This window comes from Oryctolagus cuniculus, chromosome 6, assembly GCF_964237555.1.
Source record: "Oryctolagus cuniculus chromosome 6, mOryCun1.1, whole genome shotgun sequence".
Lineage (NCBI taxonomy): Eukaryota > Metazoa > Chordata > Mammalia > Lagomorpha > Leporidae > Oryctolagus > Oryctolagus cuniculus.
In genome coordinates, this window is record NC_091437.1 from 23,722,331 (window position 1) to 23,745,858 (window position 23,528).

General features: G+C 47.5%; 1 long non-coding RNA gene across 2 annotated transcripts in view; it reads left to right on the forward strand.

Annotated features, from left to right (window-relative positions):
• LOC127490504 (uncharacterized) overlaps nt 1–23,528 on the forward strand; it is a 133,370-nt gene that overhangs the window by 50,545 nt on the left and 59,297 nt on the right. For both annotated transcript variants that reach the window (XR_011389737.1, XR_007918454.2), the window contains exon 2: nt 2,442–2,592. This is a non-coding gene — a long non-coding RNA (uncharacterized lncRNA). The remainder of the gene's footprint in view (nt 1–2,441; nt 2,593–23,528) is intronic.

Below are 23,528 nucleotides of genomic sequence, written 5' to 3' on the forward strand. Positions count from 1 at the left end.
GGTGGTTCCCAGAAAGCTGGATCTGTCTGCGGCAGGGCAGGTTCTCTGTGGGGCCCCACCTCTCTTCTCCCATCTCTCACCTTGGCTGTGCAGTCCTGGGCATGTGCCGCAGCATGCAGGTGACAGGACAGGACTGCTGCAGCCAGCACTAACGGGTGGAGTGCAAGGTGCCTTCTCCATCCCCACTTCCTGCTCCCATGGCCCTGGCCAAGCAAGGGTGAGAGGAAGGGACTGGATTCTGCCTGGTGTTTGAGGCCCCTGATGTTCATCCAGTGTGAACAGGGTGGTTTGTATTCCTTGAGAGACTTGCTGCTTCCTGTGGTAGCCTGGGACACATTCTCCTGTCTGAAATGGGAGAGTGTCTTGGCCTTTTATCTGTGGCCGCCTGCCAAGTTGGGGTCCTGTTTGGAAACAAGGGCTGGCATTTTGGGAGCTGGGGTTCCATCGACGTGGCCTGCCAGTACCTGGAGTTGGAAGGGGCATGAGGCAATCACAGAGCCTACCTTACAGCTTTGGCTTCACCGTCTACCCACTGTGTGGCCTTGGGCAACTCTGCTTGATCCCCAAACCTGTTTTTCCATCTTACACTGGGGTTTATTCTTATCTTGGTGATCTCATCCTGCTTCATGTATCCCTTGTCTCAGAGCTCACTCAGGAAGCTCAAGAGCTTGGTAAGTTGTGACGTCCCTTCACAGTGCAGCCCGAGGGCCTGCCACGTAACAGTGAGCAGTGATCACCAGGAACACGACAGTGAGCAGCCTGGACCTCGTGGAGCTGATGTTCTATGGGAAAAAATTAATGCTGAACCAAAAAAAATAAATGGGCATATAAAATAGTTGGATGTTAAATGACAGGAAGCAGACACAGCAGGGTTCTGAGATAAAGAAGGAATGTGCCTGGGTGTGGTGCTCCTTCTTGGATAGGGTGATCAGAGGAGACTCATATATGAGAGTGACCTGTGCACCGAGACCAAGTGTGAAGAGACAAATGTCCAGGGGTACAGGGCCACATTCCAGGAGGGAGACCGCAGTGAGTCCTGTTAATGTCTCAGGCTTACAGGTCTTCCTTACAAGGTTCATTGGAGGGGGCCAGCGCCGTGGTGCAGTATGTTAATCCTCCGCCTGCATCACCGGCATCCCATATGGGCACCAGTTCTAGTCCCGCCTGCCCCTCTTCCAGTCCAGCTCTCTGCTATGGCTTAGGAAAGCAGTGGAAGATGGCTCAAGTGCTTGGGTCCCTGCACCTGTGTGGGAGACTGGGAGAAGGCGCCTGGCTCCTGGCTCTGGATCGGTGCAGCTCTGGGTGTTGAGACCATCTGGGGAGTGAACCAACAGAAGGAAGACCTTTCTCTCTGGATCTCCCTCTCACTGTCTGTAACTCTACCTCTCAAATAAATAAATAAAATCTTAAAAAAAAAAAGTTCATTAGAGGTGGTCTGATCTTAGCCCATTGGCTTAGGATTAATTCCAACTCCAAGACTGATAATGAAGTGAAAGAAGCAAGATGAAGGGCAAGGTGCATACTTTGCTACCATGTGTGCAAGAGAGATAGGATGTGTGTGTGTATGTTGTGTGTGGTTTGCAGGCATCTCAAGAGGGACATAGCAAAAGCCGATGCTTGTGCCCAAGCAGGGAGTCTTGGTGCCTGGGGTGAGAGACTCACTTTTAACTGTCTGTTTTTACGATTTGGATTTATTTTTCCGTGTGCATATATTATTTTACAATGAAAAAATTTAGTCATTTAAAACATGTATACTTATTTAAAGTAAATGTCTGTAGGCAATTTGGTAACAAAAATGAGACAGGGGTATGTGGAATCTTCCAGGTGCCAGGAAAACAAGCCAGGTCTGGAAGCGAGGATGGGCCTGGGCCAGCTGCAGACAGAAGTGCCTGGGAAGGGGGGTGCCAGGACCCCAGGCAGGGCCACACAGGCACAGATGCATTTCAGTGGCCCTTCTCCTCTCAGCATGTGAAGTGGGTGCCCGCTTCCCCTCTCCAATGTTCTTCCCTAAACTGACAAAATATGTTTGTTTAGGGGTGAAAATCTCAGCCCACATGCTCACATCTGTGCTGATTTTTATTTTAATGATTTGTATATGCATTCAGTTCTTTCACAGGTTTATATACCCGTAGAGTCCTTAGCACAGAGACTCATGCCTCATGCAGCATTTATGCTTTGATAAGTGTGGAATAGAAGCAAAACTGAATTTCTTGCCCTTAGAGATTTTCATTCCTCTTCCAGACCTTTCTAGGGTAGTAAGAACATTGATACCAATAACTTTTATCATATATTAGGATGAAAACTTGTAACCATTTCATGGAAGCTTTTCAATGACTGCAGAATTGCGAAGTTAGTTTTGTCTCTTACTGTCTGATGTACTCATTGTTTGCTGTTGAAGTTCTTAAAAAATGTTTGTGTTTACTTTTCTGCACATGCTTCAGCTCCCTGGAAGCTTCTCTCCACATCAGAGCAGACAACCCCAGAGTGAGAAGGTCCATGAATGGAGCAGATGGGCCGAAGTTTACTATGGAGCAGCACCTTCCCTCTTAGAAGGTAGACACTGCTGTCTCAGAACACGCACTCCTGTGCTAGGTAAGTACGATAAGTGGAGTTTTCTAGTTGGTATGTCTGCAAAGACCTCTAAGGGGAAAGAGACTAGATAAAGACAGAGGCTTTGAGTCCTGCAAAAGTGACATCCTGGAGAGAGAAGAAGCAGGAAAAGCAGAGACCTGATTTCAAGAAGCAGAGTGTTGGGGTGAATGCATGGCCGGGTAAGAGAGTTCCATGTGTCTGGAAACCTTACAAGAATGGATGTGTCATCATTAGTTCTGAATCTTCCACATAACGTGTGTTCCAAATCTTCTGGAAGCCAATCAATGAAATTTGGAAAGACTTTTATCAGAAGTAAAGTTTTAAAATGCAGTGTCACCATGTTTCTAAAACAGCGTGAAGAATATTTATGTTTACTAACAGCCAACATGGAAACGGGAACATAGCAGAGACATCTCCACCAAAATCAGCAGGGTGATGAGAATGCTCCCCAACTTTTGCCACTTAATATCTCTCCATACACTAAGGCATGGAGGCAGATGCAAAACTCATCACTGCTGAAGTATAGACAAAATTAACATTATGTTAAAATTGTATAATTGCCTTCCGAAAATGCTTAAGAGCATCAACAGAAATATTATTGGCATTAATAAGAGAGTTCAGGAAGGTGGCCAGGCAACAGGAATGCTTATGTGCTATCACTTTCTTGTATGTCAGATGGGAAAGTATTTAATAAGGAAGATCTCATTTTAACTGTCTAAAATATAAAATACCTAGGGATAAGCTGAATAAGAAATAGATCGGACACTTATTAAAAACCACAAAACAGTACTGAAAATCGTTAAAGATGACTCAAGTTAATGGAAAACCATACCACGTCCATGCAAGTGTGAGACAGTGCTGCATGCAGTCTGAGACGAAGAGCCCTATCGTTACTCCAGTTTCCTGGATCTAACTGAGCTGTAGTGTAATCTTGGTCAAGCAACCAGATGTCTCTGGGTCCCCATTTTTTTCCATCTCTAAAGTATAGATGATAGTTTCACTGCATCTTAGGATTATTGTGGGTTAATATGAGCAAAGTGCTTAGACCAGTGCCTGCCACACAGGCTCACTGAGATGGGATATCATTGTATACTAATTCCTAGAAGTTATGTTTTTAGCTTGTGGGAATGTCAAGCAAGATTCTAGAAGGAATTTTTGGGAAAAATTTATAAAGTTTATCTGGTAATTCATAAGTTGCAAAGAATGGTCAAGAAACTTGAGTTATAGGGGGATTTCTGTGTCTACTTACTTATGTGCATTTCAAGGTCTTAATAATGATAAAATTGTGACTTTAACACACTAACTGAAAGACAACCAATGAACTAGAGTAAGCTTATGAAAATAACAAGTTGGATACAGGAATGTATTTTATTATTTGGCATTCCACAGGAATTGATAAATATTGATAAATTTTTGATAAATATTGATATTGATATTTGATAAATATTGATAAATAAAAATTGATAAATATTCCTTACCAATGAATATTTGATAAATATTCAGAGACAATTCATGCATTACCACAAAAATAGGTTATTACTCTGTAGAAGTATCTCTCAAAGTGTGTCCCACAGGACTCAAAATTCCCTGGAGTAGTTCTTAAAATGTAAGACCCCAAGGTCTCCCTGGGAGAGTGGGACAGAGTACCTGGAATTGCCATTTAAATATGGGGATTGATGTCATCTGCCATACATCAAAAGACATTCCAGATGAATGAAAGGGATAGTGTCAGAAGACAGCATGAGAGAATATTTACATTGCCTTCCATATAGTTTGCAGTTTAGTGAAAAAAAAAATAAGAAATGCATGATAGGAAAAGGGGCAAAGGACATGAATAATCAAACCATAAAAAAGTGAAAAAAAAAAGCCAATAAGTGCATGGGAAAATTCTAACCTTCACTAACATTTCAAAAATATACATTAAAGCAATGTATCCTCTTTTGTATTTCATGAGGAAAAGTACTTTTAAAATGATAAGATCCAGGGATAATGAGGGTCAGTGAAAGGGGCACTTTGACATGCAGGTGATGATTAGGTCCGTTGAAATAATTTTCAGAAATGTTTTCTTTTGACAACCTGAAAAGCACCGGGAATGGAGAGCCAAGCATTTCATCTTCTGTGAACTTAGCCTGAGGAAGAATCTGAGATTCATGTGCAGACTTATGTATGCAGGGATTGCTGTAGCATTATTTTAGCAGAAAAAATTGGAAACAGCCCAAATGTCCAACAATATGGTAACAGTTAACGAAATTACCACCCATTCATATGATGAATACTCTGTGGTCATTAGAAATCATGTTTTTGAAGAATCCTGTCATTAAATGACATGAGAAAATGTTCCCAAAGTGAAAACACCAGGATGTAAGCTATTTATAGCATGATTTTTTTAAATTAAAAATCACCAGAGACAAGGGAAAAAGATGGAAGAAGGGCATGAAGGGACGCCAGCACGTTAACATTTCCTATGTGTGGTGGTTGGCTTTGAGCAATTTTTATGTTCTTTATGCATTTTAGATTTTCCAACTTTGTATCATGTGATGACAAAAATGTTAGTGAAAAGATAATAAGATAGATGAGACTGGCCAAGAGATGTTGATGTCATTTGACTAAGAAATGGTAATAATAGAAAGGTTATGGTCTTGGGTTTCATAGAAAAATCATTCTCCAAGGCAAGACAGATCCATCAGAGTCTGATTGGAAGAGCAGGAGGAATGGAGATGGACAGGTAGGCTGGAGGCAGAGTGCTGGGGGGCTTGCAGGCCCAGAGCTCCTCAGAGAGGTTGAAAACCCTTCTGAGATACCTGGACTGGGCACAAAGGAGACCTGCATAGCAGGCACCTGCTGCGTTACTACAGCTGCCTATGCACAAGGTCTTTCTACAGAGGTGTGCATGTGGGACAGAGCTTTAAAAGGAAAGGACCTTTAGTATCAAGACACTGCTCCCAGGAAGCCCTGACACTGATAGAATTTCTAGGCTGAGCCTTTTCTCCTCTTACTTATCCATCTCAGCTCCATCTCCTTCCAGGATTCTGGGTGCTCGCTGGCACCCACAATAGCTAGCTGATGTAGAATCCTGTGTTTCCCCAGCGGCATAGTGCTCAAGGTCTGGGAGAACACATCTCTCTTGGCCACACCAAATGTACAATAGCATCTACCTGGGGACACCAAGATGTCCAAGGAAGGCTGGTTTCAGACAGGTGTGGAAAAGCAGCTGATGACTTGTGGTTGTTGGAGTGCTTATAGACTGGGTGTGATCTCTTCCACTGTTCCAACAAGGGGGAACCCTATGACCCTGGGCTTGACCCAGGTTCCTTCACATTAGCTTTCTGAGCCTCAGGATCCCCTTCTGGCCGGCACTGTGGCTCACTAGGCTAATCCTCCACCTAGCGGCGCCGGCACACCGGGTTCTAGTGCCGGTCGGGGTGCCGGATTCTTTCCTGGTTGCCCCTCTTCCAGGCCAGCTCTCTGCTGTGGCCCGGGAAGGCAGTGGAGGATGGCCCAAGTCCTTGGGCCCTGCACCCCATGGGAGACCAGGAAAAGCACCTGGCTCCTGCCTTCGGATCAGTGCGGTGCGCCCGCCGCGGTGCGCCAGCCGTGGCGGCCATTGGAGGGTGAACCAATGGCAAAAGGAAGACCTTTATCTCTGTCTCTCTCTCTCACTATCCACTCTGCCTGTCAAAAAAAAAAAAAAAAAGGATCCCCTCCTTCTGCAAACAGCTTTTCTGTGGATAACAAGCACCTTCAAGTGCCATGTGAAGCATGTACTTGAGTGTTCATCCCAGCAGCCACAGAGGAGGAGTCATGGTTCTAGTTGTGAGGGCCCTTCTCGTCCCACCAGCACCACCCCTGCCCCGCCCCTTGTGGGAGGCTGGCTGATAGTAGTGTGTGTACACAAGTTTTTGCCACTGTTATTGCTGATGCAGCCATGGCAATGCCCAACCTGGCACCCCATGAGGAGAAAGCTAGGCTACAGCACCCCCTTCAGCAGAACTTCTCACTCTGGGGCTTCTGTGAGAAAGGGCCCTGGGCTACCAGGGCATCTGTGAGCATGGACAGTAAGTACAAGGGAGCTGGGAGCAGGATGGTCATTTCCTGAGGTGAGCACAGAGCCTACCATTGTGTTTTTTTTGTTTTTTGTTTTTTTGTCTTCTACTTTCCGTGGTTGCAAATTCTTGTTGGCTGGGCCTTCAGGAACTGCTGGTCATGGTCCATGAGTCATCTTGAGAGCCCAGACACCGGGTGCTGTAACCACAGGGTCAGCTGCTGATGGAGAGAAGCAGAGTGCTGCTATTGGGGTCCCCAGCATCAAGAGGCAGGCAGAGCCAAGTGGGGCTACCCTGAGTGGGCCAGGCAGGAGTGGGAGATAACACGATTTTAGGTTATATACAAACTTGTAGAAAGGTCCATAGGTTTGGTTTAGTGGATATTAGGAAAAACAAAATGTTTTCCATGAGTTAATCCAAGTTTAAATAAAAGTCATTTTAATATTAATATGAAGAAAAAACATAAATAGCACAGATGGTAAGTAGATGATGGCAGAAACTGTGACAATGGTGTGTGAGTGACCCTTTGGGACTGTTTTGGGGGAACTGGAGTTCTGTGCCAGCCTTTTGTAAATTGAATGTCCCATCTTGATCTGTTTTTATGGGTTTTCTTAAATGAGTTGAGGCAAGGCAAGGGACCCTTGACATCAGTCCAAACCTGGAGGAGGCTTTACCAACGTGTTCTAGCATGGTGCTTGTTTGAAGCTTGTTGGAGTCTGTAGACACATGGAAAAGACAGTGTGTGTTTTTGGCTGGTATGGCTGGTTGGCATTTCTTTGGCTGGATCAGATCAGATGGTCTCAGATATGCCTGTGGCCAAAGTCAGATGTGTGAGACCGGATTTTCCATCCCCGTCAGTTGACGGAGCGTTGCTGATATGATCAAGTGGCTCGGGTTCTTGTGTGAGCTGATTTGTGGAACTCAGGTGTGCTTGGCCATAGGTGGGTGACATATTGTGATGGCTGTTGCTGTGGGAGGCTATGCCTGGATAATGAGAACCTCATGGTCTTTGAGTCAAGACAAGAGCTGGGCCGGCGCCGCGGCTCACTAGGCTAATCCTCCGCCTGGCGGCGCCGGCACACCGGGTTCTAGTCCTGGTTGGGGCGCCGGATTCTGTCCCGGTTGCCCCTCTTCCAGGCTAGCTCTCTGCTGTGGCCCGGGAGTGCAGTGGAGGATGGCCCAGGTGCTTGGGCCCTGCACCCCATGGGAGACCAGGAAAAGCACCTGGCTCCTGGCTCCTGCCATCGGATCGGCGCGGTGCACCGGCCGCAGCGCGCCGGCCGCGGTGGCCATTGGAGGGTGAACCAACGGCAAAGGAAGACCTTTCTCTCTGTCTCTCTCTCTCACTGTCCACTCTGTCAGAAAAAATAAAAATAAAAAATAAAAAGACAAGAGCTGGATGTGGAGGTCAGAGGAAGCAGGAAGTACCCCAACTGGGGCAAGGACAGAGCCTTGGTAAGTGAGCACAAGACCAGGAAAGGCCTCACCAACGAAGTGGCTGTCAGAGGCCTGGTCCTTGTAGGCCAGGGTTTTGCAGGTAGGGAAGGACCTTCCGGGAGGAGGCACAGCATGGACGAAGGTACAGAAGTCACAGCAAGAGAGCCCATGCAGTGTATATTGGAGATTAAGGTCCTGGGAACCCAATGAGGGATGTGTGGTGGGGACAGCAGGAGATGAGGCTGGCAGGGCTGCTGGGACTGTAACAGACAGGTCACGGCTCCCACTGAGAGGGCTCTGGGCTGCTCAGGGCCCTTCTTGTCCACCCTCTGGTGGCAGCTCTTCTGCAGACTTTGTGGGTCACAATGAAGCCCACCAAGCGGACCAGAGGCTCCCTGCAGGAAGAGGTGCAGAGTGGCAGAGCCCTAACCGCACTGCCACCCTTGCAGTCTCAACTGGGCAACATACTTGGCGGCTTGAGAGTCTTACTCCTTGTCACTGTGTGCCTGATCCCGAGGGGCCTGAAGCAAGCTTGGTGGGATTTAGTGGTGTAGGGCATTTTGAAAGCCTTTTGGAGTGGCCCCAGGTAGTTCAGAAGAAAGAAGGTCATTGATAAGAGGCTGCAAGAGTGTGGGAAACAACCCTCTCCAGACTCCCTCTCCTACCAGTGCTGGCTGTGAGCCGCGGAGTCTCCCAGTGTCCACCTTCACTTCCTGGGGAGGGGTGGTGCGGGCAAACTCCAGGAATGCATCTGGTTCGATAAATCACTCATGTGATCACTAAGAGGGTAGATATCTCCAGATTCCAAAGAAGACTTTTTCTGTATGAGCTGAGCTTCTGCTGCTGGCCTTCAAGTTTCTGACTGCCCCTCTCCTGGGGTTTGTACCACCCCCCTGGGATCTTGGAAGCTCAGTGGCAGACCTGAAAGCCAAGGCTGAACCTTCCTGCAGAAAACCTCCCAACAGTGGAGGGGAGGGGGCGGAGTCAGGCCACCTTGGGGTGGTTAGGCTGAGACTGCTAAGGCCAGCGTCTGCACAGCCAACCCTACCTGCCTTTCCATTTCTCTGATGAAAGTTTGGGCAAGGTGGGTGGTAGTGAGTTTATTTGACATGTCAAGTTCTTGAGGCAGATGCTCAAGATAAACAAAGTTTTAAACTCCCAGCTGTTTCTCTGCAAAGTGTAATTTCTTCCGTGTCTTCCCATAAACATCCGTGGGCACATGAGCTCGGCTTAAAGGTCATCTTTGGTTGTTCCCAGCATTGCTGCTCCCTGGTTTCCAGATTTTGATGAGTGTTTCTGGTGAAAGTGGCTTTTTAATGTTAGAACATCATCCTCCAAGCCAAAGTCTTGGCTTATCAAGAGGAAAAAGGAATCAAATTTAAAAAGAACTTTGGAGAAATACTGAATGAGTATGTTGTGTGTGTGTGAGCATGAGCGTGTACACATGAGCATCTATGTGTGCACATGTGTTGCATGAGAATGTGCATCTGAGAGTGTGTATATATGAATGTGTTTGCATGAAAACGTGTGTATACCTGTTACATGAGTGTGTGCAACAGCACGTGTGTGCCTGTGTGTGTATGTGTGTGTTTTCAATTCCCCCCTCTTGTGGACCAGCTTTCTCTGCACCTCTCATCAAAATGAATTATAGGGTAGTATCCACATTTGTGCATTAGATCTGTGCAGCCCGTCAAGTCCTGAGAGACCAGGTTGACCACCAGACCATGAAAGAGTTGATTTTGTGGGCCCACTGGAGCAGGGGGGGTGAGGTGGTGGGCAGTGCTGAGTTCTCCAGAGCCTGCTGACAAACTTGGTGATTCCCTTTGCCTGCCTGCCCTGAATCCCAGATTGGCCAGGCTGGACCTGTCCTACAAGGGCTCCTTGATCAGGGCGCAGAGTCTCCTTAATATAGGGAATCAAGGAGGACTTTCTGGAGAAGCTGGCATCTGGCTGCGACTTGAAGGGTAGTAGGATTTGGGGAGATGATTGTTGGGTTAAACCTGTGACAGTCATTCTGAGGTTAGAGGTGGAATCTATAGCTTCCAGTTTCTGCAGATTACCACACATCCCCCCATTGTCCACCTGGGCCTCAGTCAAGACTCCCAAAACTTTTCCATGGAGGCTCCTTAGCTACAGAATGGGAGCCAGAGGTGACCCCCAACAGGTTTGGGCCAGTGTGGAGTACTTGAAGGTCTTTGTTTGGGGTGGCTTAGCCTCCTCAAACCCCACTTGGGGGTTAGGTTCTTCTCATGTGTCTGCCTGGGGAGAGATGAAGGTCAGTTGGTGGAGCAGATTTCAGACCCAAGGATCTTCCAGGGAGATCCCCCCAAGTCTGGAGTAACTTAAAACCGCCCGAGGATGTGGCCCCTGGGGAGGTGGAGTTGGGCTCCCATATGTCATCTGATGGGTGACAGTCACTCTGGCGGGTCTGTCTCAGAGAGGGTTTCAGGAGAGGACTCATCTCAGGATGGACAGCCCTGCACCGTTCCAGGCTTATGGCAGAAAGGAGGCTGTGGATATGGGCGAGCAGATGAGGAGCCTCTCCCCTCTCTGCTTCCTACCTCCGTCTCTCCCGCCTCCTTTGGAGGGATGTCAGAAGCATCATTAGCAAATGGAGGGTGGGATTTGAAATACATCATGGATTTCATAATGGAGATTTGTGGGATTTCATCCTGCAAGCCTCAGCCCCCTGAGGCCACCCCATGTCCAGATGAGCCTATGTGTGAAGACAAGGATATATGTCCACGGCTCGGGGGCCAGGAAGCTGCAGCTGGTGCTAGATTTGCTTCTGAAATGAGGCTGTAGTCTTTTCATAAGGTCCTCTATGATTAGAGGGACAATTAAGCTGTGAGTTTTTAGGCAGGGGAGGGAGATTAATTATATTTCCGGTTCTACCTCAGGCTGTCGTGGCTCATTCTGCAGGAATTCAGGGCTTAAATGAACCCGAAGGACATCTAGTACCAGAATCCCTACCTTTACAACTCCTTTTAAGCAGCCCAGCTGAAAGAAAAGGGGATGGGGTGGAGAGAAGGAGGAGGGAGGGAAGGAAAAGAAAAGAAAGAAAGGACAAGCTCCTGGACTTAGAATGTACAGCCAAACACCTGGCTTGGGACCTGAATGCAGAAAACAGGCGTGGAATGGCAGGAATGCAGCACCTGCGGGTAAACCTGAGCCTCACAGCCCACTTCACCACCTGCCTCGGAGGGGTGGCGCTGCAGAGGGGCCTGGGTGAGGTCAGGCTGGTGTTGCAGGAAGATTCGTGGCTTTGGAGTCACATAGATCTGGCTTCTTATCTCAGGAGACACTGGAAGGTAGGTTAGGGTGAGGAGGGAAGAACGAGGAAAGAGAGAGAGAGAGAGAAGGGGAGGAGAGGGAAGGGTGGATTACCTGAGGGCAAGTGAGGATGCTGCAGACTTGAGATCTCTCTGGAGCCAGTACAGAATTTGCTGAGAGTTTTCACAGCTAAGGGGTGAGGGAGCTGGAGTACTGATCCTTCAACTCCCCATTCAGGAAGGATGGAGGGCTGCCCCCAGTGGTGTGGGATGTTAGCTCCCCAGCTCTTCTCATCTGCCCTGCATATGACCCTTGGCCAGACAAAACTCCAGGACAGTGGCTTTCAGGAGCTTGCAGTTGGAAGTGATAGGTTGACATGAGAAGGGTGAATGAAGGTCAAATGAGAAAGACCCTAATGATGACCACCACATGTACTGAGATCCCGGAGAGTCACGATCACCTCGGTTCACCCACAGAAGGGGCCAGAGCCCCGTGGATGGTCCTCTCCACCTTCACTGAAGTGGGGTGGGGATTTTGCTTACCTGGGTCTTGGCAAAGGCTTCTAGTTACACCCAGAAGCCAGTGGCTTAGGTAGAAGGTGGCAGGTGGCTGAGAGTTTTGGGGAGGCAGGCTACACCCTCCTGCAGGGTGGTCTCTCTGCTGGTACAGAGCCTTTGTGGACTGGGGGGTGCTCTTGTGCCCAGCCCAGACCCTCAGACACACAGGCTCTCCAGAGTCCCAGGAGACCTCCTTGAAAGGAATCTTCTGCTGCTCTTTGTAATACACTCCTTCTCAGCTGTGAGAATTGAACACCTTGGGGGAAAGTGCCACAGCTGTGCTTATTCACAAGGGTATGATAAAACCTAGACTCCAGGGAAATCTGGGCAGAGCCTGGACTGGAGCATCCAGGCCCAAGGCCCTCAGGATGGAACCAATGGATGGTATGTTAGCCATTCTTTGTTTTCTCCCTCTGCTGGGGCTGAGGGTGGAAGGGTGAAAGGCAAGGGGAGGAGAGATCTCTTAGGCTTAGCACCTGTCTAATGCATGCATCCCGGATACCCGGGACACACGGGCGGAGCTGGGCCTGGCCTGAAGGTGGCAGCACTACCTCTGCATTGTTCCACCCTAGAGCCACAAAAGAGAGGCCAGGTTAGAAGACTTAGAAGGTGGGGGGGTCTCGGCGCCTCCCTTCCTGTGTTGACCCCAAGCTTCCAGCAAGCCCCCGACTAGGGGCTCAAGCATTTTCCATTGGGAGACAGGGCAGGCTCCCTGTGCTAAGTGTAGGGTTCTCCAGGTAGTGTTCTAGGTATGGTTTGGAGAGCAGAGAATGGAAAATGAGGAGGGAAATGGACTAACAGTGAGAGTTCCTCATTTAAAGCATTGACTGGCCCTGCATCCTCACGATGGTACCTCCTTCAGTAGACAGGTGTTTTCTGGGCAGCGGCTCCATGTGACCTGAGCTATAACTTTCAAGGCAAAGATGTGGAGGTGGAGCCGTGGCTTGTGCCTTTGATCTCCACCTGGATCCAGGCTGTTTGGCTGCTCGAGCTGCTATATGCAACTGGCACCCTAACAGTTCTCATTCTGGAAAGATTTCAGGCCTACTTATGCTCCAGGAGGCCAAATTCAAAGCTGAAAGCTCCAGGATGACCCAGCAAATACCTAATTTTCCAGTACTAATCTGTCCAGCTCCACTTGTCTTCTTTCTTCTCCCCGGATCAGCTTAACTGTCAAAGTCATTCTCATGTTGCACAAAATGACAGTGTAATCGCTGATGAATGGAATGGGGCTACTCCAGAGGGAAGAGTCTGTTTGGAGGATGATTCATTGAAAACATTGCTTTCTGAGCTTGCTTTGCAGTGGAGCCCTGTAAGGAGGACAGCCACATGGCTTACAGGGTTTGTCAATCTGATCATTCATGTGAATGGAAATGGGCGTAACTTCCTGGGGGTTATTTTTGCTCTTGATTTAAAACGCTGTTTGGCAGAGGCACAAGTTTGAGGTCAAACCCAAGGGAGCAGAGGTCTTGGAGATGGGATCAGCCTTTCTGTCTGCTACAGTTTGGATGCCTGCTGCAGAGAGACAAGGGCCTACCTGTTCTGGTCCTTCAGATCCCCTCTACCTGTGTGATTCTTGCTTCTTGAGGGTCAGGATCAAAGAGGTGGGTGAGACAAACCTTAGTGTGGCATCTCATGTGGCTCGATGGTTGTTTTCAGTGTCTTCTAGAAGCCTGGTCCACAGTAACATCATAGGTTGATAGCAGGGGGCGGCCTTGCTGCTGGTGTGCAATGTGTGGGCTTTGTGCAGGGGACCCTGAGGAAAGTGGCAAGGAAGCTTAGTGTTCTAGAAGGATTCCATGTGGATGATGGTTCCAGGGCAGAACCTGGAGGTGTGGAGACCTGTTAGGAGGCAGGTGTGTTTGTTCAGGTGAGAGAGGTGGTAGCCTGGAACAGAGAAGGGATAGAAGAAACATAGAAGAGAGGCATATTCATGAGTCGTCTAACAGGCAACTTAAGAAGTCCAGCTTCTGGCTAGAAGATAGGACAGGTACACAAATTCAAGGCTGAAAGGGAACCTGCCACTGAACACAAAGGTCTCTGAACCATCACCAGGGCAACATCGTGAGGGACAGAGAGAAGAGCCAGAGCAGAATGGTGGGGACTAAATCCAAGCACGTCCTGGGAAGTCTTTTATCATCATTTCACAGATAATGTCATTATACTAATTTGAAAGAGTCTGATCGAATTCATTTTCTATTTGCCATTGCCAGCGCTATGAATACCTAATGGTTTTGGATTACAGAGCTTGTGGCAGCAGCTCTCACGGAGTCAGTAGGATTGGGGTGCAGAGGGACCCATGTGGAGGCATTGGCGGGCTATGTACCTCCTCATGAGCAGCTATTTTGAGCCAAGCGCTTTTTGAAGCTCTGTCAGGGTGAGGAAAATGAGCATTCTTCCTGCTTCCAGGACTGGCTGTCAGAGTTCAAAAAATGATCTGTTGTGACAAATGGCAATGGCTTCAGGTTATGTGGGAGGACGGCAGCTCTCATATGGTAATTATCTCTGCAGTTTAATGGTGACTGCAAGCAGAGGGGCCACTAATCCAAGCAGTGGGAGATACATACCATGGATGGACATGGTTGGTACAGAGTTCTTGTAAGGAAGTGGGCTGCACGGTCTGCTCACAGACCTTCCTCCTGACAAAGATGCCCTGGGCTGCAAGAACTTCGCGCTTGAGGCCCAGTGAAGCTCATTACAAACATTGCCTTGTGTCCCCCCCCCCCCCCATACCTTCTACCTGGTTAGGCGTTGAAGCCCTAACCCCTATGTAACTGATAGGCTTATAGGAGGCAATGAAGGTTGAGTGTGAGAAAATAAATTCCTGATGTTGCAGCCACCCGCCAATGGCCTTTTGTCTGACAACACAAGATGACTAAGACAGACATGGAGAAGTGAGGATGATTGAATAACAGTATTTCATGTGAACAAATAGAGTCAGATCTCATGGTGTGGGTAGGGATAGGCTCAGCTGAAGCTGGGATTCAGAAATGCAATCCAGATCTCCCATGTGAGATTATGAGTCGTCACCTGTGCCTCCTAGGGTATGCATTAGCAGGAAGCTAGACTTGGGCATGTAGTTGACACTTGAGTCTGCAGTGGTGAGTGGAGCTGAGACCTGAAGCCAGGTGCTCTGATATGGGATTGCAGGCATACCAACTGGTGGTTTTACTCTCCACCAAAATCCTGCTGCTAAGATAAAGATTTTTAATTTAAAGGAGACAGAAAGAGAGAGATTCCTCTTGTTACAGTGAAGTGGGAAATACCTTATTTGCTCCGTTTTAGAATCTGCATAAATGTTATATACTTTAAAATATATTAAAAAGTTAATTTAAATTCCAAATTTGTAAATGGCCAGCATAGTCCTCCTGTGGCAGTGACAGAGAGAATACACACTTTCCTTCTCGATTTCTAGCTATTTTCTATGACTAAGTTAGCACTGAGGAAGGCCATGTACTTTCTGCCACTTGCATCGCTATTTGGTGTGGGGACTTGGCCCTTGGCCCTATCTTTTCCATTTGTTGTCCAAGAACAAGGTCGGAGGCAGGGTCGATTCCAGGTTCAGCTGGGTGATGCAGCAGCACGGGTCCATTCTGCAACACAATGTACCCTTCCAAGGGCACAGAATTTGCACCTCTTCCAGAATCACTTAGGAGAAGCCATTCAGGAGTGACGAGCACAATGTGATCCAGTAAAGGGAGCTCCTGACCAGTGACCAGTCACCATGGGGCCGTGGACCCTACCACATGCCTAGGACCTGAGCTGGACAGCACTGAAGGACATCAGAGAGAGAGCAAGCCTGGGCGCCGCTCTCAAGAAGCATCCGATGTCCCCAAAGAATGAGAGAAGCCCTTGTGCCAGGGGGTTTTTGAGAAGGGAAAGAAGTGATTTGGGGGGTCAGTTGATGCTGTGCTCAGCACCTGGGTTTAGGAAGGCCTTCTGGGGAAGATGAGCTTGTTTGGGCCCTCAAAGCGGAGTGAAATCTTAGAGTCCCAATACAGAGCTCCAGTGGTTCCCTAGTTTGCTCACTCAGCAAACACTTTTGCGGCATCTGCGGCATGCTGGGCCTGGGCTGTGTACCATGTACAGGATAAAGCAAGTAGTTATGGCTGTGTGGGGAAAAGTAATTTCTCCAGGTCTTTTGGGGTCTGAAGACCATGAAAACTGGAGCCAGATGCCGTCCTTACTCACGGGAGAAAGCCAGGTGTTCCCTAGGCAACAGGTGCTGCTGCTGTCTTTGTAGCTTTTTTTTGTGACAGCTGCTAATTGCCTCCATCCACATCTCCCCCAACTCCACAGATCCTTCCTTCTCTCCCATGGCCCACATGCCTCTGCTCCATGAGGGAACGAGGGAATGGCATCCCTGGGGCTGGTTTCAGAAGGTACCTGCTATCTGCAGGAAAACTCTGGTGCTGGTGATCGTGCCCTCCAGCCTGTGCTGGGCACATGCGTGTGGAGACCAGGGCAGCTCCATCCCTACCATGGGGCTGTGGGGAAGCGCCCGTGATGCCACAGATTAGGAAATAATCTCAAAGTCAGCCAGTGTGGGCTTTAGGCAGGATTGCAGCCAGATGCTGAGGCTGCATTTCCTGAGCTCGAGTCTGGGCTAAGAGTAGTGTTGGTGTTGTGGGTTCATGAAAGAGTGGGGTAACCAGGCCTGGTAATGGGGTGATGCCAACACCAACTACAACAGCCCCAGGCATGGGGCCTCTCGCTCCAAGTAGGACAGGAGATGTTTTAAAATCCTGCTGCTGGAGGGGCCTTACAGGTTATCTTGCCAAGCAGTGCATTAACACAAGATCTGTGTGCACACTTTCTTAGTACAGGCCACCTTCACCAGTGGTATTCTGGCAAGTGCTTAACAACTGGCTCTCTGGAGAAAATGTAAGTCTTGATATGAAGTGTGTCAATTTCCATGGTGTAAACAGTCCCACCATGGCTGATTTTAAGCTGTCAGCACAGTATCCCTGAATGCAGAGCTGGAAAGAGATACAGCCAGCTCTCACAAAGTGTGGACCAGGTCCTGCTGCCACTGTCTCTCACGGGATACCTGCAACAGCAGGAAACTCACTACCTCTTGCTGTGTCCCATTCCACTTATCTTCTTCTTTCTTGGGCCTGCCAGATTTCAGCCCTCTTTGAGGACCAAAAGAAGCCCATCCTTAAGCAAATGTTGGGAAGTTCTATCCAAATCAAATCTGCCATTCTTTCCTACTAACCAGTACTTGCCCACCCCCCAACTGCCATTTCTGTTTCCTATTCCTATAGCCAGTAAGGAACAGGAAGGACTGTGGGATTAGAGGGGAATGACTAGTGATAAAGGATAATTATTGGTGTCTGATCTTAGATGGTGGTCTTCTGCCAACCTTCAGATTGTCCACTTCCAGGTCACTTTGTGTTAGCACATTCTGCTTCTAATTAATTTCATTCACTAAAACATGGAGGCATCTGGGACCAGCGTTGTAGTGTAGCCACTGCCTGTGACACCAGAATCCCATATAGGCATTGTTTGTGTCCCAGCTACTCCATCTCCAGTCTGGCTCCCTGCTAATGGCCCAAGAAAAGCAGAAGAAGATGGCCTAAGTGTTTGGGCCCCTGCTATTAATGTGGGAGACCCAGATGAAGCTCCTGCCTTCAGCCTGGCCCAGCACTAGCCTTTGTGGCTGTCTGGGGAGTGAACCAGAGGGTGAAAGATAGCTCTCTCTCTCTCTCTCATTCTGTGTGTAACTGTGACTTTCAAAATAAATAAATACTTTTAAAAAAGCCTAGTGAGGCATCTACTTTACTGTAGTGCTGGACTGTAGGGGGAACTAATGAAGGAGATGCAGTCTCAGCTCCTAAGGGGGTTGCTTTTAAGTAAGACAGGGCATTTGGTGGTCTCGGGTGCTTTGTTCTGAGAGGGCCATAGGATGTGCTGTGGAGTTTCCACTTGGAGAAAGGTAGTTAAAGACAACATGAGATCTGAGGTCTCCATGGCAGTCATCTGTAGACGGCTGTGATGCTTGTGGTTTGTCGTGTCTGGTGTCCGTGCTATGGAATGGACTGGTTAGCACGACTGACTTCTTAGAGCAGAAAGCAGGTTCCTCGTGAAACTCGGGGCCACTTCTGTCTCACATGTGTCTGCAGGAGTCTGCCCGACAGTCAGAGCTTCACCGTCACCACTGTGAGTCTGATCCCTAGCTTGGCGTGTGGAGTGGAACAAGCCCGTGTTCGTGCATTAGAAACATCCCCTGTAGCAACTGCACGCACAGTAGCCAAAGCCTTCAAACACTGGACTCTCCTGCCTGTTTTCAACTTCCATTGCCCCTGAGATTGAGCAATACCACATTCACACAGCCGGAAGTGTGTGGGCTGCCGCTGGCCACGCCAGGCCATGTTGTCCAGCCCTGCTGAAGTGTGGTCTGCTTCCCCTGGGGCTCAGGATGAGCGCTCCACTTTCTCCACTGCCTTAGCAGAGGGAGAGTGAGCATCTGCTCAGAGTTGAGGGAAAATGCCTGAAGATGGCCTTGAAAAGCCAGCTCCCGTCAATAAACACAGTCACTCATAACATCTGTGTTGATTGGCATTTGTTTAACAGCCATTTGGATCTGGAGTTGATGCAGGGTGAGTTAAACTGATTCCATCTGCGACCTTCAGAATTTATCATTTATCATCTGTGTGGTCGACACAATTAACCAAGTAAACTGTCTCTCAGTTGCTGGTTCTAGAGAGGGTAGGACAATGAACACAGCTCAGCCACTGGAAGTGAACCAGGGCAGGAAAGCTGTGTAAAGGCATGGATAATGCAGGGTTCCCAGATTAACCAATTAATCCAGGTAATTTTCTCTCTTTCTCTCTGTCTCTATCTTTTACAACATTTCCTTGTTGAAAAGGAATGTTTGTTCAAGCAACACTTACTGAGCACACAGGGACAGAAAGAAGAGCAAGATGTTCCAAACCTCATGGAGCTCTAGTGCCTGAAACCAGAGAAACCAGAGAAAATTGGGTGGAAAAATTGTTGTGGGGTCCCTTTATTCATGGTTCCTAACTCATTCGTTTTTTCATGCTGAAAATCAAGGTGAGAAGTTAGAGATTCTACTGGATCCCTTAGAGGTCATCTTTGGCAAAGCTATGGCATGCAGCGGGACAGAGAAAGCCCCTTGCACAAGTGACAGGCACTTGGACTCATTCCCAAGTGGGTTAGTGGTCTCCAGCTCTCGCCTGAGTCATGGCAGCCTCTTCTGCCTCTTGTCTGTTTTAGGGAAATTAGTTGGAGATTTTGCTGAAAGGTAGGCTACACAGACAAGGACCACGTTTGATGCTTGCATTGTTTTTATTGTTACTGTAACCAGTAACTTGATTCCGGTACCAGAAAAACCCTAATCTAGATCAAGAATGATGATATTTTTTCATCAATTTTATAACATATTTTACCCTTATTTTCTACAGTTTAAATTTTTTTTTAATTCATTGTTGAGACAGAGAGCTCCTATCTGTTGATTCACTTCTCACATGTCCACAATGGCCAGACTCTGGCCCGGGCTGAAGCTGGAAGCTGGGGATGCAGTCCAGGTCTCCCATGTGGGTGGCAGGAGCCCAGCTACTCGAGCCATCGCTGCTGCCTCCCAAGTGTGCATCAGCAGGAACCTGGAGTCAACAGCCAGAGCCAGGAGTTTGTCACAGACGTTGCGATGTGTGGGACTTGGTTGTCTAAATACCTGCTCTTATTTTCTGCATTTTAACATCTATGAAATTAATGGTGTTGCATAACTACTGTCGGCCAGGGAGCAATAATAACATAGTTTTCATCTTCTGTGCATGTGAAAACTTGGTCTTAGCTATTCATATTTTCCTTTCAATTGAGTTACAAAGTTATGTGCATTTTGATACTGTACATGTAAAATTTAATTGGCATTTATAGTCTTTTTTTTACAAGATTACATCATGCTTTGGCACTGAAAGAAAGAAAAGATCAGAGGTAGCTAAAACTCAGAGTCGTGAAGCAAATACTTGCTATTTGGAAAATCACCAAAATTCCCTTTTTTAAACAAAACAACAACCAAGTACTTTGTGAAAATGCTGCTCAGATTTTACTATGTGAACAAATCAAATCACTTGGGCATCTTGTTAAACTTATTTGGGTGGGGGTGAGCTGAGGCTTTTCTTTTGTCACCAGTACTCGGTCCATGCTTTGGGTCCAGACCACACATAGTGTAGCAAGGCGTTTCAGGATCAAGTAAAGGAAGTTAGCAGCAAGTAGGTGAAGGTGCACTCATGCTGTTAGCTGAGTTGTGCGCAGCAGGTTGTTATCCCTTGGTAAGTTATCCTTCTAAAGGCAGGAGAAATTCCAGACCATCAGGAACAGGATGAAAGAAATGTTAGAGCCATGGTGGTTGAATTACTGCACGAGTCTCTTGGCTTTTGTTAAGGTATCCGGTCATAGTTTAATTAAAGTACCAAAAATAATCTTACAGATAGTCTTTTTAAAAAAGATTTATTTATTCTTTTGAAAGTTAGAGTTACAGAGAGAGAAAGAGAGAGACAGAGATCTTCCATCCACTGGGTCACTTCCCAGATGGCTGCAGTGGCCAGGGCTAGGCCAGCCAAGAGGACCTGTCAATGATTTAGCTGTCTTCTGGAATAAACAACAATACCCTTTAAAGGGTGACAGCATTATTTAGATTCCCATAAGGTAGTGACAGTGTCAAGACTACAACAAAAAATACTAGGTAGTACTAAGATATAAAATGTAGCAGCTAGCAAAGAAAAAGATCAAAAGATGACCCAGATATTATACTTATGACAGGACTAAAAAATTGCTAGTACAAATATGTTAAAGAACTTGGAGAGAAAGATGGAATTAAAGAAGTAGATTGAAACTATAAAAAGCAACCAAATGGAAATTTTAAATTCAAAAGTACAATGTCTAAAATGAAAATTTGCTGGGTTGGATTAACAGCAGATTAGAAACTGTAGAAGAAAGGATTGGTGAACTGGAAAATCACTGAAAATGTTTGAGCAAGAGAGCGAAGAAAGAGTAAAAATTAAACAGATTTGCCGTCCTGTGGGGCAATAGCAAGCAGTCTAGCCCGTGGTAATTAGAGGCCTAGAAGGATATGAGAGAAAGAATGGGGCAGAAAAATAGTTATGAAATAATGGTACCCAAAGTTCAAGTAGGTGAGTTGCTGCCACCTGCATGGGAGATCTGGATAGAATTCTGGATTAGTCTCAGTCCAGCTCCAATCCTGGCCATTATGGGCATTTGCATAATGAGCCAGTAGATGGGAGCTCTTGTTTCTCCCTCTCTCCCTCTCTCTCTCAACTAAAACACATTGGATGGAATGAAATCCCCTAAGCAAAACAAATGTCCAAGGACTGAGGCTGCTTTCATGAAGAAACTCTTCCAAATGTTACCCATAAGCCTGTTCTGAGCCCTGATTGTGAGAGAAGGATTTATGGGGCTTCGGCTGTGGTGGGGGACTCAGTATAGTTTGGTATTTTCCTCCAAGAGACTTTCATTTGAACAACAACAGGCTCCCAAAGGGCGTTGGAACTCCCTTGCCTGCACAATAGATTCCTATTTGTATTGACGGGCTCTCTAGTTTGTGTTAGTGATGACCATGTTGAGTAGCCGAGTGACACTCAGAGGCTTGTGCCCAAGAGAAGTGGTTCTTTCTAGCCTAGGAGAGCGGTCAGCTTAGAGGTTAAGATTATGAATCTTCCTTCTATTGATTTCCCAACAAGGGGCCTTTCTGTGATAAACTCCAGGCTAATTCTTTTGTATGCACTGAGGCCTCCTATGGTATTTGGCTCTGGGCCCTGCAGAGACAGGAGTGCTCCCATACATCACCATCATCACCGTGCTGCCAGCCCCGGAGCTCTGCTGTTGATGTCTTGTTTCTGCTCCACCCCCAGACCTGGGAAGATGAAAATTCTGGGCACTTCACATGGCCTCAGGCTTTCAGTGACTACTGTAAAATATGGAGTCAGATGGATTGACATTTTTTCCTAAAGACAAAACCTAGCTTGTCTCTGCTAAGATCTTATCTACTTAATGAGCAGAGGCAGTTTAATGAATGCAGTTCTCCAAGGCTGTGGACATTCCAGAGCCATTGGAAAGTTCGCTTGTTTTTCACAAATCTAGTGGGTTGGGACCTTCACAAGCTTAGGGCTCAGTTCTGACGTCTGTTAATGGAGGCTGTCATGGTAGGGTTTGGTTTTCTCTTCTCAAGGGAGAGTTGCCTTTGTTTACAGGAAGCTTCTTGAATGCTGCTGCTGACTGTGACCAGATGGTCATTTTCAAGGCAAAGTCAGAGCCTGGAGGATGGGGTGTGGCTCACAAGTTGGAGATATGAGAGGTAGCAGAGCAAGTTCTATGATGTAGGAGAACCCAGGATTGCCCTGGACTGGTCAGCTCCTGGCCACTGAGCTGAGCCCAAACCATCTGGATGACTTGCTTGGCTCTGCTGGCTGGAAGAGGCCTTCAGTGTGGTTCCCTGAAGAGCCTGGTGGAATTAGATAGATTCACCATTTGCATTCTAAACAAGCTGTTTGGAATAAATATGCTGGCCACATTGTTTTCTTGGCTCTTATTCTTTGGTTAATAATGTGTTAGTTTTTGGAAATAGCTCTTTCACTGTTGGCTTGGAAGAGAAATCCAAGGGAAATGTTGTATTGGATTCTGTGCTAATCTTTGAAAACAACACATGTGCAAGTGACTTGATCAAAGTTGGCCTCAGTCTCACAGCAAGCCACAGTGAGCAGATGCAGAATGAAGGGGTGAGAACTCTGCTGGTGGAGCCTGACTGTGTGACTTCTCATGGCCACTAGAGAGTAGAGAGAGAGGGTGAGGGGCTCAGACGGTGTCTGTGGAACTGAGCCCATCGGCTAGGGTCTCTGAAAAGGTATTGAGAGACCATCTCATCCATAGGCTCTGAGGGAGGGGGCCCAGGCCAGCAGGAGCCCGAGCACACAGCGCAGGGAGTCCTGTGCCTCACCAGCGGAACAGTAGGCAGGGAGCAGTCAGAGCAGTCAGGGGTACACTGAGAAAGCTTGTCCCCTTGTCCCCCACATGCATTAGTGTCCCAACCAGGATGATGGCACATGAGAGGGGGCTTTATAAAGTTTGCAGAAGAGTAGAAATAAAAGATTATTTTAGTGCAAGCCATTCGAAATCTATGCATATTTTTTTGCAGTACACATTTTCCAATAACTTTTTGAAGTCCTCATGCTTGCTGGACGTGACGTATTATTCTGAAGCAGGTTCTTTTTACAGCCCCAGCTGCTCAATTATGTTTTTGAGTTGTTTCCTGACAGGCGGTGAGGAAAAGCCGAGAACAGCTGCAGCCTCCGTGAGAACGAAGCCCAATTCCTTGTACACTTGCAGCCCTGCATAGCACAGGGCTAAACATGGAAGCCCTGTGGAGAATAAGTGATGGAGCTGAACTTCTAGAACCTTCTGTGGTGATAGTCTCAGACTATCACTGCGCTGCTCTTGTGGGAGAGCCTTTGGCCAGAGCCTTAGAGTAGGACAGGGTTGACTCTTCAAAGAGGCCAGGGCAGATTCCATCTCTGCCTTCAAAGGGTTAACTGCCCCAAGGGAATGTCCAGTCCTGTTCGGCCAACATTCATGGAGCATTTGGTCATGC